Raw genomic sequence first — 10,835 nt, 5'->3', positions numbered from 1 at the left:
AACAACGACAGGCTGTTATTTCAATAATTTCGAAATACCACCCTTCAAGGCCAAGGGCCTTCGCCATTAAAAAATAAAGGTTCGACCTCGATAGAACGAAGACGGGCTGTCGTTTCGATAAGTTCGAAAAAACACCCTTCAAGGCCAAGGGCCTTCGCCATCAAAAAAGAAAGGTTCGACCTCGATCGAACGACGACGGGTTGTTATTTCGATAAGTTCGAAATAACACCCTTCAAGGCCAAGGGACTTCGCCATCAAAAAAGAAAGGTTCGACCTCGATCGAACGACGACGGGCTGTTATTTTGATAAGTTCGAAATAACACCCTTCAAGGCCAAGGGACTTCGCCATCAAAAAAGAAAGGTTCGACCTCGATCGAACAACGACGGGCTGTTATTTCAATAATTTCGAAATAACACCCTTCAAGGCCAAGGGCCTTCGCCACTAAAAAATAAAGGTTCGACCTCGATAGAACGAAGACGGGCTGTCGTTTCGATAAGTTCGAAAAAACACCCTTCAAGGGCAAGGGCCTTCGCCATCAAAAAAGAAAGGTTCGACCTTGATCGAACAACGACGGGTTGTTATTTCGATAATTTTGAAATAACACCTTTCAAGGCCAAGGGCCTTCGCCTTTAAAAATTAAAGGTTCGACCTCGATAGAACGACGACGGGCTGTTATTTTGATAAGTTCGAAAAAACACCCTTCAAGGGCACGAGCCTTCGCAATTAAAAACGAAAGGTTCGACCTCGATCGAGCGATGACGGGCTGTTATTTCGACAAGTTCAAAATAACACCCTTCAAGGACAAGGTCTTTCGCCATAAAAAAAAAAGGTTCGACCTCGATCGAACGACTACGGGCTGTTATTTCGATAAGTTCGAAATAACACCCTTCAAGGCCAAGGGCATTACCCATCAAAAAGGAAAAGTTCGACCTCGATCGAACGACGACTGGCTGATATTTTGATAAGTTCTAAATAACACCCTTCAAAGCCAAGGGCCTTCTCCGTCAAAAAATAAAGGTTCAACCTCGATCGAACGACGACGGGTCATTATTTCGATAAGTTCGAAATAACACCCTTCAAGGCCAAGGACCTTCGCCATCAAAAAAGAAAGGTTCGACCTCGATCGAACGACGACGGGATGTTATTTCGATAAATTCGAAATAACACCCATCAAGGCCAAGGGCCTTCCCCATCTAAAAGGAAAAGTTCGACCTCGATCGAATGACGACGGGCTGATATTTTGATAAGTTCGAAATAACACCCTTCAAGGCCAAAGGCCTTCTCCATCAAAAAAGAAAGGTTCGACCTCGATCGAACGACGACGGGCTGTTATTTCGATAAGTTCGATATAACACCCTTCAAGGACAAGGACCTTCGCCATAAAAAAAGGAAAGGTTCTACCTCGATCGAACAACGACGGGCTGTCATTTCGATAATTTTGAAATTACACCCTTCAAGGCCAAGGACCTTCGCCATAAAAAAAGGAAAGGTTCGACCTTGATTGAACGACGACGGGTTGTTATTTCAGTAAGTTCAAAATAACACCCTTCAAGGACAAGGGTTTTCTCCATCAAAAAAGAAAGGTTCGACCTCGATCGAACGATGATGGGCTATTATTTCGATAAGTTCGAAATAACACCCTTCAAGGCCAAGGGCCTTTGCCATCAAAAAAGAAAGGTTCGACCTCGATCGAACGACGACGGGCTGTTATTTCGATAAGTTCGAAATAACACCCTTCAAGGCCAAGGGACTTCGCCATCAAAAAAGAAAGGTTCGACCTCGATCGAACAACGATGGGCTGTTATTTCAATAATTTCGAAATAACACCCTTCAAGGCCAAGGGCCATCGCCATTAAAAAATAAAGGTTCGACCTCGATAGAACGAAGACGGGCTGTCGTTTCGATAAGTTCGAAAAAACACCCTTCAAGGGCAAGGGCCTTCGCCATCAAAAAAGAAAGGTTCGACCTTGATCGAACAACGACGGGTTGTTATTTCGATAATTTTGAAATAACACCTTTCAAGGCCAAGGGCCTTCGCCTTTAAAAATTAAAGGTTCGACCTCGATAGAACGACGACGGGCTGTTATTTTGATAAGTTCGAAAAAACACCCTTCAAGGGCACAAGCCTTCGCAATTAAAAACGAAAGGTTCGACCTCGATCGAGCGATGACGGGCTGTTATTTCGATAAGTTTAAAATAACACCCTTCAAGGACAAGGTCCTTCGCCATAAAAAAAAAGGTTCGACCTCGATCGAACGACTACGGGCTGTTATTTCGATAAGTTTGAAATAACACCCTTCAAGGCCAAGGGCATTACCCATCAAAAAGGAAAAGTTCGACCTCGATCGAACGACGACTGGCTGATATTTTGATAAGTTCGAAATAACACCCTTCAAAGCCAAGGGCCTTCTCCATCAAAAAATAAAGGTTCGACCTCGATCGAACGACGACGGGCTATTATTTCGATAAGTTCGAAATAACGCCCTTCAAGGCCAAGGACCTTCGCCATCAAAAAAGAAAGGTTCGACCTCAATCGAACGACGACGGGATGTTATTTCAATAAATTCGAAATAACACCCATCAAGGCCAAGGGCCTTTCCTATCTAAAAGGAAAAGTTCGACCTCGATCGAATGACGACGGGCTGATATTTTAATAAGTTCGAAATAACACCCTTCAAGGCCAAAGGCCTTCTACATCAAAAAAGAAAGGTTCGACCTCGATCGAACGACGACGGGCTGTTATTTCGATAAGTTCGATATAACACCCTTCAAGGACAAGGACCTTCGCCATAAAAAAAGGAAAGGTTCGACTTCGATCGAACAACGACGGGTTGTCATTTCGATAATTTCGAAATTACACCCTTCAAGGCCAAGGACCTTCTCCATAAAAAAAGGAAAGGTTCGACCTTGATCGAACGACGACGGGTTGTTATTTCAGTAAGTTCAAAATAACACCCTTCAAGGACAAACGTTTTCGCCATCAAAAAAGAAAGGTTCGACCTCGATCGAACGACGACGGGCTGTTATTTCGATAAGTTCGAAATAACACCCTTCAAGGCCAAGGGACTTCGCCATTAAAAAAGAAAGGTTCGACCTCGATCGAACGACGATGGGCTATTATTTCGATAAGTTCGAAATAACACCCTTCAAGGCCAAGGGCCTTCTCCGTCAAAAAAGAAAGGTTCGACCTCGATCGAACGACGACGGGCTATTATTTCGATAAGTTCGAAATAACACCCTTCAAGGCTAAGGACATTCGCCATCAAAAAAGAAAGGTTCGACCTCTATCGAACGACGACGGGCTGTTATTTCGATATATTCGAAATAACACCCATCAAGGCCAAGGGCCTTCCCCATTTGAAAGGAAAAGTTCGACCTCGATCGAATGACGATGGGCGGATATTTTGATAAGTTCGAAATAACACCCTTCAAGGCCAAAGGCCTTCTCCATCAAAAAAGAAAGGTTCGACCTAGATCGAACGACGACGGGCTGTTATTTCGATAAATTTGATATAACACCCTTCAAGGACAAGGACCTTCGCCATAAAAAAAGGAAAGGTTCGACCTCGATCGAACAACGACGGACTGTCATTTCGATAATTTTGAAATTACACCCTTCAAGGCCAAGGACCTTCGCCATAAAAAAAGGAAAGGTTCGACCTTGATCGAACGACGACGGGTTGTTATTTCAGTAAGTTCAAAATAACACCCTTCAAGGACAAGGGTTTTCGCCATCAAAAAAGAAAGTTTCGACCTCGATCGAACGATGATGGGCTATTATTTCGATAAGTTCGAAATAACACCCTTCAAGGCCAAGGGCCTTCGCCATCAAAAAAGAAAGGTTCGACCTCGATCGAACGACGACGGGCTGTTATTTCGATAAGTTCGAAATAACACCCTTCAAGGCCAAGGGACTTCGCCATCAAAAAAGAAAGGTTCGACCTCGATCGAACGACGACGGGCTGTTATTTCGATAAATTCGAAATAACACCCATCAAGGCCAAGGGCCTTCCCCATCTAAAAGGAAAAGTTCGACCTCGATCGAACGACGACGGGCTGTTATTTCGATAAATTCGAAATAACACCTATCAAGGCCAAGGGCCTTCCCCATCTAAAAGGAAAAGTTCGACCTCGATCGAATGACGACGGGCTGATATTTTGATAAGTTCGAAATAACACCCTTCAAGGCCAAAGGCCTTCTCCATCAAAAAAGAAAGGTTCGACCTAGATCGAACGACGACGGGCTGTTATTTCGATAAATTTGATATAACACCCTTCAAGGACAAGGACCTTCGCCATAAAAAAAGGAAAGGTTCGACCTCGATCGAATAACGACGGACTGTCATTTCGATAATTTTGAAATTACACCCTTCAAGGACAAGGGTTTTCGCCATCAAAAAAGAAAGGTTCGACCTCGATCTAACGATGATGGGCTATTATTTCGATAAGTTTGAAATAACACCCTTCAAGGCCAAGGGACTTCGCCATCAAAAAAGAAAGGTTCGACCTCGATCGAACAACGACGGGCTGTTATTTCAATAATATCGAAATAACACCCTTCAAGACCAAGGGCCTTCGCCATTAAAAAATAAAGGTTCGACCTCGATAGAACGAAGACGGGCTGTCGTTTCGATAAGTTCGAAAAAACACCCTTCAAGGGAAAGGGCCTTCGCCATCAAAAAAGAAAGGTTCGACCTCTATCGAACAACAACGGACTATTTTTTTGAAAAGTTCGAAATAACACCCTTCTAGGCCAAGGGCCTTCGCCATAAAAAAAGGAAGGTTCGACCTTGATCGAACGACGACGGCTTGTTGTTTCAGTTAGTTCAAAATAACACCCTTCAAGGACAAGGGTTTTCGCCATCAAAAAATAAAGGTTCGACCTTGATCGAACGACGACAAGCTGTTATTTCGATAAGTTTGATATAACACCCTTCAAGACCAAGGGTTTTCGCCATCAAAAAAGAAAGGTTCAACCTTGATCGAACGACGACGAGCTGTTATTTTGATAATTTCGAAATAACACCCTTCAAGGCCAAGGGCCTTCGCAATTAAAAAAGAAAGGTTCGACCTCGATCGAACGATGATGGGCTATTATTTCGATAAGTGCGAAATAACACCCTTCAAGGCCAAGGGCCTTCGCCATCAAAAAAGAAAGGTTCGACCTCGATCGAACGACGACGGGCTTTTATTTCGATAAGTTCGAAATAACACCATTCAAGGACAAGGGACTTCGCCATCAAAAAAGAAAGGTTCGACCTTGATCGAACGACGACGGGCTGTTATTTTGATAATTTCGAAATAACACCCTTCAAGGCCAAGGGCCTTCTCCATTAAAAAAGAAAGGTTCGACCTCGATCGAACAATGATGGGCTATTATTTCGATAAGTTCGAAATAACACCCTTCAAGGCCAAAGGCCTTCGCCATCAAAAAAGAAAGGTTCGACCTCGATCGAACGACGACGGGCTTTTATTTCGATAAGTTCGAAATAACACCCTTCAAGGCCAAGGGCCTTCGCCATCAAAAAAGAAAGGTTCGACCTCGATCGAACGACGACGGGATGTTATTTCAATAAATTTGAAATAACACCCTTCAAGGCCAATGGCCTTCGCCATCAAAAAAGAAAGGTTTGACCTTGATCGAACGATGACGGGCTGTTATTTCGATAAGTTCGTAATAACACCGTTCAAGGCCAAGGGCCTTCGCCATTAAAAAAGAAAGGTCCGACCTCGATAGAACGACGATGGGCTGTTGTTTCGATAAGTTCGAAAAAAACACCCTTTAAGGGCAAGGGCCTTCGCCATCAAAAAAGAAAGGTTCGACCTTGATCGAACGACGACGGGTTGTTATTTCCATAATTTTGAAATAACACCCTTCAAGGCCAAGGGCCTTCGCCATTAAAAAATAAAGGTTCGACCTCGATAGAACGACGACGGGCTGTTATTTCGATAAGTTCGAAATAACACCCTTCAAGGGCACGGGACTTCGCCATTAAAAAAGAAAGGTTCGACCTCTATTGAGCAATGACGGGCTGTTATTTCGATAAGTACAAAATAACAACCTTCAAGGACAAGGTCCTTCGCCATCAAAAAAGAAAGGTTTGACCTCGATCGAACGACGACGGGCTGTTATTTCAATAATTTCGAAATAACACCCTTCAAGGCCAAGGGCCTTCGCCATTAAAAAATAAATGTTCGACCTTGATAGAACGACGACGGGCTGTTGTTTCGATAAGTTCGAAAAAACACCCTTCAAGGGCAAGGGCCTTCGCCATCAAAAAGAAAGGTTTGACCTTGATCGAACGATGACGGGCTGTTATTTCGATAAGTTAGAAATAACACCCTACAAGGCCAAGGACCTTCCCCATAAAAAAGGAACGGTTCAACCTTGATCGAACGACGATGGGTTGTTATTTCAATAAGTTCAAAATAACACCCTTCAAGGCACAGGTTCTTCGCCATCAAAAAAGAATGGTTCGACCTCGATCGAACAACGACGGGCTGTTATTTCGATAAGTTCCATATAACACCCTTTAAGGCCAAGGGCCTTCGCCATCAAAAAAGAAAGGTTTGACCTCGATCGAAAGATGACGGGATGTTATTTCGATAAGTTCGAAATAACACCCTTCAAGGCCAAGGACCTTCGCCATTAAAAAAGAAAGGTTCGACCTCGATCGAACGACGATGGTCTATTATTTCGATAAGTTCGAAATAACACCCTTCAAGGCCAAGGGCCTTCGCCATCAAAAAAGAAAGGTTCGACCTTGATCGAACGACAACGGGCTGTTATTTCGATAATTTCGAAATAACACCCTTCAAGGCCAAGGGCCTTCGCCATTAAAAAATAAAGGTTCGACCTCGATCGAACGACGACGGGCTGTTATTTCAATAAGTTCGAAATAACACCCTTCAAGGCCAAGGGCCTTCGCCATCAAAAAAGAAAGGTTCGACCTTGATCGAATGACGACGGGCTGTTATTTCGATAATTTCGAAATAACACCCTTCAAGGCCAAGGACCTTCGCCATTAAAAAATAAAGGTTCGACCTCGATAGAACGACGACGGCCTGTTATTTCGATAAGTTCGAAATAACACCCTTCAAGGGCACGGGACTTCGCCGTTAAAAAAGAAAGGTTCGACCTCTATCGAGCAATGACAGGCTGTTATTTCGATAAGTACAAAATAACACCCTTCAAGGACAAGGTCCTTCTCCATCAAAAAAGAAAGGTTTGACCTCGATCGAACGACGACGGGCTGTTATTTCAATAATTTCGAAATAACACCTTTCAAGGCCAAGGGCCTTCGCCATTAAAAAATAAAGGTTCGACCTCGATAGAACGATGACGGGCTGTTATTTCGATAAGTTAGAAATAACACCCTACAAGGCCAAGGACCTTCCCCATAAAAAAGGAACGGTTCAACCTTGATCGAACGACGATGGGTTGTTATTTCAATAAGTTCAAAATGACACCCTTCAAGGCACAGGTTCTTCGCCATCAAAAAAGAATGGTTCTACCTCGATCGAACAACGACGGGCTGTTATTTCGATAAGTTCCATATAACACCCTTTAAGGCCAAGGGCCTTCGCCATCAAAAAAGAAAGGTTTGACCTCGATCGAAAGATGACGGGATGTTATTTCGATAAGTTCGAAATAACACCCTTCAAGGCCAAGGACCTTCGCCATTAAAAAAGAAAGGTTCGACCTCGATCGAACGACGATGGTCTATTATTTCGATAAGTTCGAAATAACACCTTCAAGGCCAAGGGCCTTCGCCATCAAAAAAGAAAGTTTCGACCTCGATTGAACGACGACGGGCTGTTATTTCGTTAAGTTCGAAATAACACCCTTCAAGGCCAAGGGACTTTGCCATCAAAAAAGAAAGGTTCGACTTCGATCGAATGACGACGGGCTGTTATTTCAATAAGTTCGAAATAACACCCTTCAAGGCCAAGGGCCTTCGCCATCAAAAAAGAAAGGTTCGACCTTGATCGAACGACGACGGGCTGTTATTTTGATAATTTCGAAATAACACCCTTCAAGGCCAAGGGCCTTCGCCATTAAAAAATAAAGGTTCGACCTCGATAGAACGACGACGGGCTGTTGTTTCGATAAGTTCGAATAAATACCCATCAAGGGCGAGGGCCTTGGCCATCAAAAAAGAAAGGTTTGACCTTGATCGAACGACGACAGGTTGTTATTTCGATAATTTTAAAATAACACCCTTCAAGGCCAAGGACCTTCGCCATTAAAAAATAAAGGTTCGACCTCGATAGAACGACGACGGGCTGTTATTTCGATAAGTTCGAAAAAACACCCTTCAAGGGCACGGGCTTTCGCAATTAAAAAAGAAAGGTTCGACCTTGATCGAGCGATGACGGGCTGTTATTTCGATAAGTTCAAAATAACACCCTTCAAGGACAAGGTCCTTCGCCATAAAAAAAGAAAGGTTCGACCTCGATCGAACGACGACGGGCTGTTATTTCGATAAATTCGAAATAACACCCATCAAGGCCAAGGGCCTTCCCCATCTAAAAGGAAAAGTTCAACCTCGATCGAATGACGACGGGCTGATATTTTGATAAGTTCAAAATAACACCCTTCAAGGCCAAGGGCATTCTCCATCAAAAAAGAAAGGTTCGACCTCGATCGAACGACAACGGGCTATTTTTTTTAAAAGTTCGAAATAACACCCTTCAAGGCCAAAGGCCATCGCCATCAAAAAAGAAAGGTTCGACCTTGATCGAACGACGACGGGTTGTTGTTTCAGTAAGTTCAAAATAACACCCTTCAAGGACAAGAGTTTTCGCCATCAAAAAAGAAAGGTTCGACCTTGATCGAACGACGACGAGCTGTTATTTCGATAAGTTTGATATAACACCCTTCAAGGCCAAGGGCTTTTGCCATCAAAAAAGAAAGGTTCGACCTTGATCGAACGATGACGGGCTGTTATTTTGGTAATTTCGAAATAACACCCTTCAAGGCCAAGGGCCTTCGCCATTAAAAAAGAAAGGTTCGACCTCGATCGAACAATGATGGGCTATTATTTCGATAAGTTCGAAATAACACCCTTCAAGGCCAAGGGCCTTCGCCATCAAAAAAGAAAGGTTCGACCTCGATCGAACGACGACGGGCTTTTATTTCGATAAGTTCGAAATAACACCCTTCAAGGCCAAGGGCCTTCGCCATCAAAAAAGAAAGGTTCGACCTCGATCGAACGACGACGGGCTTTTATTTCGATAAGTTCGAAATAACACCCTTCAAGGCCAAGGGACTTCGCCATCAAAAAAGAAAGGTTCGACCTCGATCGAACAACGACGGGCTGTTATTTCAATAAATTTGAAATAACACCCTTCAAGGCCAATGGCATTCGCCATCAAAAAAGAAAGGTTCGACCTTGATCGAACGACGACGGGCTGTTATTTCGATAAGTTCGTAATAACACCGTTCAAGGCCAAGGGCCTTTGCCATTAAAAAAGAAAGGTCCGACCTCGATAGAACGACGACGGGCTGTTGTTTCGATAAGTTCGAAAAAAATGCCCTTTAAGGGCAAGGGCCTTCGCCATCAAAAAAGAAAGGTTCGACCTTGATCGAACGACGACGGGTTGTTATTTCGATAATTTTGAAATAACACCCTTCAAGGCCAAGGCCCTTCGCCATTAAAAAATAAAGGTTCGACCTCGATAGAACGACGACGGGCTGTTATTTCGATAAGTTCGAAATAACACCCTTCAAGGGGACGGGACTTCGCCATTAAAAAAGAAAGGTTCGACCTCTATCGAGCGACGACGGGCTGTTATTTCGATAAGTTCGAAATAACACCCTTCAAGGGGACGGGACTTCGCCATTAAAAAAGAAAGGTTCGACCTCTATCGAGCGATGACGGGCTGTTATTTCGATAAGTACAAAATAACACCCTTCAAGGACAAGGTCCTTCGCCATCAAAAAAGAAAGGTTCGACCTCGATCGAATGACGACGGGCTGTTATTTCAATAATTTCGAAATAACACCCTTCAAGGCCAAGGGCCTTCGCCATTAAAAAAATAAAGGTTCGACCTCGATAGAACGACGACGGGCTGTTGTTTCGATAAGTTCGAAAAAACACCCTTCAAGGGCAAGGGTCTTCGCCATCAAAAAAGAAAGGTTTGACCTTGATCGAACGATGACAGGCTGTTATTTCGATAAGTTAGAAATAACACCGTACAAGGCCAAGGACCTTCCCCATAAAAAAGGAACGGTTCAACCTTGATCGAACGACGATGGGTTGTTATTTCAATAAGTTCAAAATAACACCCTTCAAGGCCGAGGTTCTTCGCCATCAAAAAAGAATGGTTCGACCTCGATCGAACGACGACGGGCTGTTATTTCGATAAGTTCCATATAACACCCTTCAAGGACAAGGGTTTTCGCCATCAAAAAATAAAGGTTCGACCTTGATCGAACGACGACGGGCTGTTATTTCGATAAGTTCCATATAACACCCTTTAAGGCCAAGGGACTTCGCCATCAAAAAAGAAAGGTTCGACCTCGATCGAACGACGACGGGCTGTTATTTCAATAAATTTGAAATAACACCCTTCAAGGCCAATGGCCTTCGCCATCAAAAAAGAAAGGTTCGACCTTGATCGAACGACGACGGGCTGTTATTTCGATAAGTTCGTAATAACACCGTTCAAGGCCAAGGGCCTTCGCCATTAAAATAGAAAGGTCCGACCTCGATAGAACGACGACGGGCTGTTGTTTCGATAAGTTCGAAAAAAACGCCCTTTAAGGGCAAGGGCCTTCGCCATCAAAAAAGAAAGGTTCGACCTTGATCGAACGACGACGGGTTGTTAT

Source organism: Nicotiana tabacum, chromosome 6, assembly GCF_000715075.1.
Source record: "Nicotiana tabacum cultivar K326 chromosome 6, ASM71507v2, whole genome shotgun sequence".
Lineage (NCBI taxonomy): Eukaryota > Viridiplantae > Streptophyta > Magnoliopsida > Solanales > Solanaceae > Nicotiana > Nicotiana tabacum.
Note: the sequence above shows the minus strand (reverse complement) of the source record.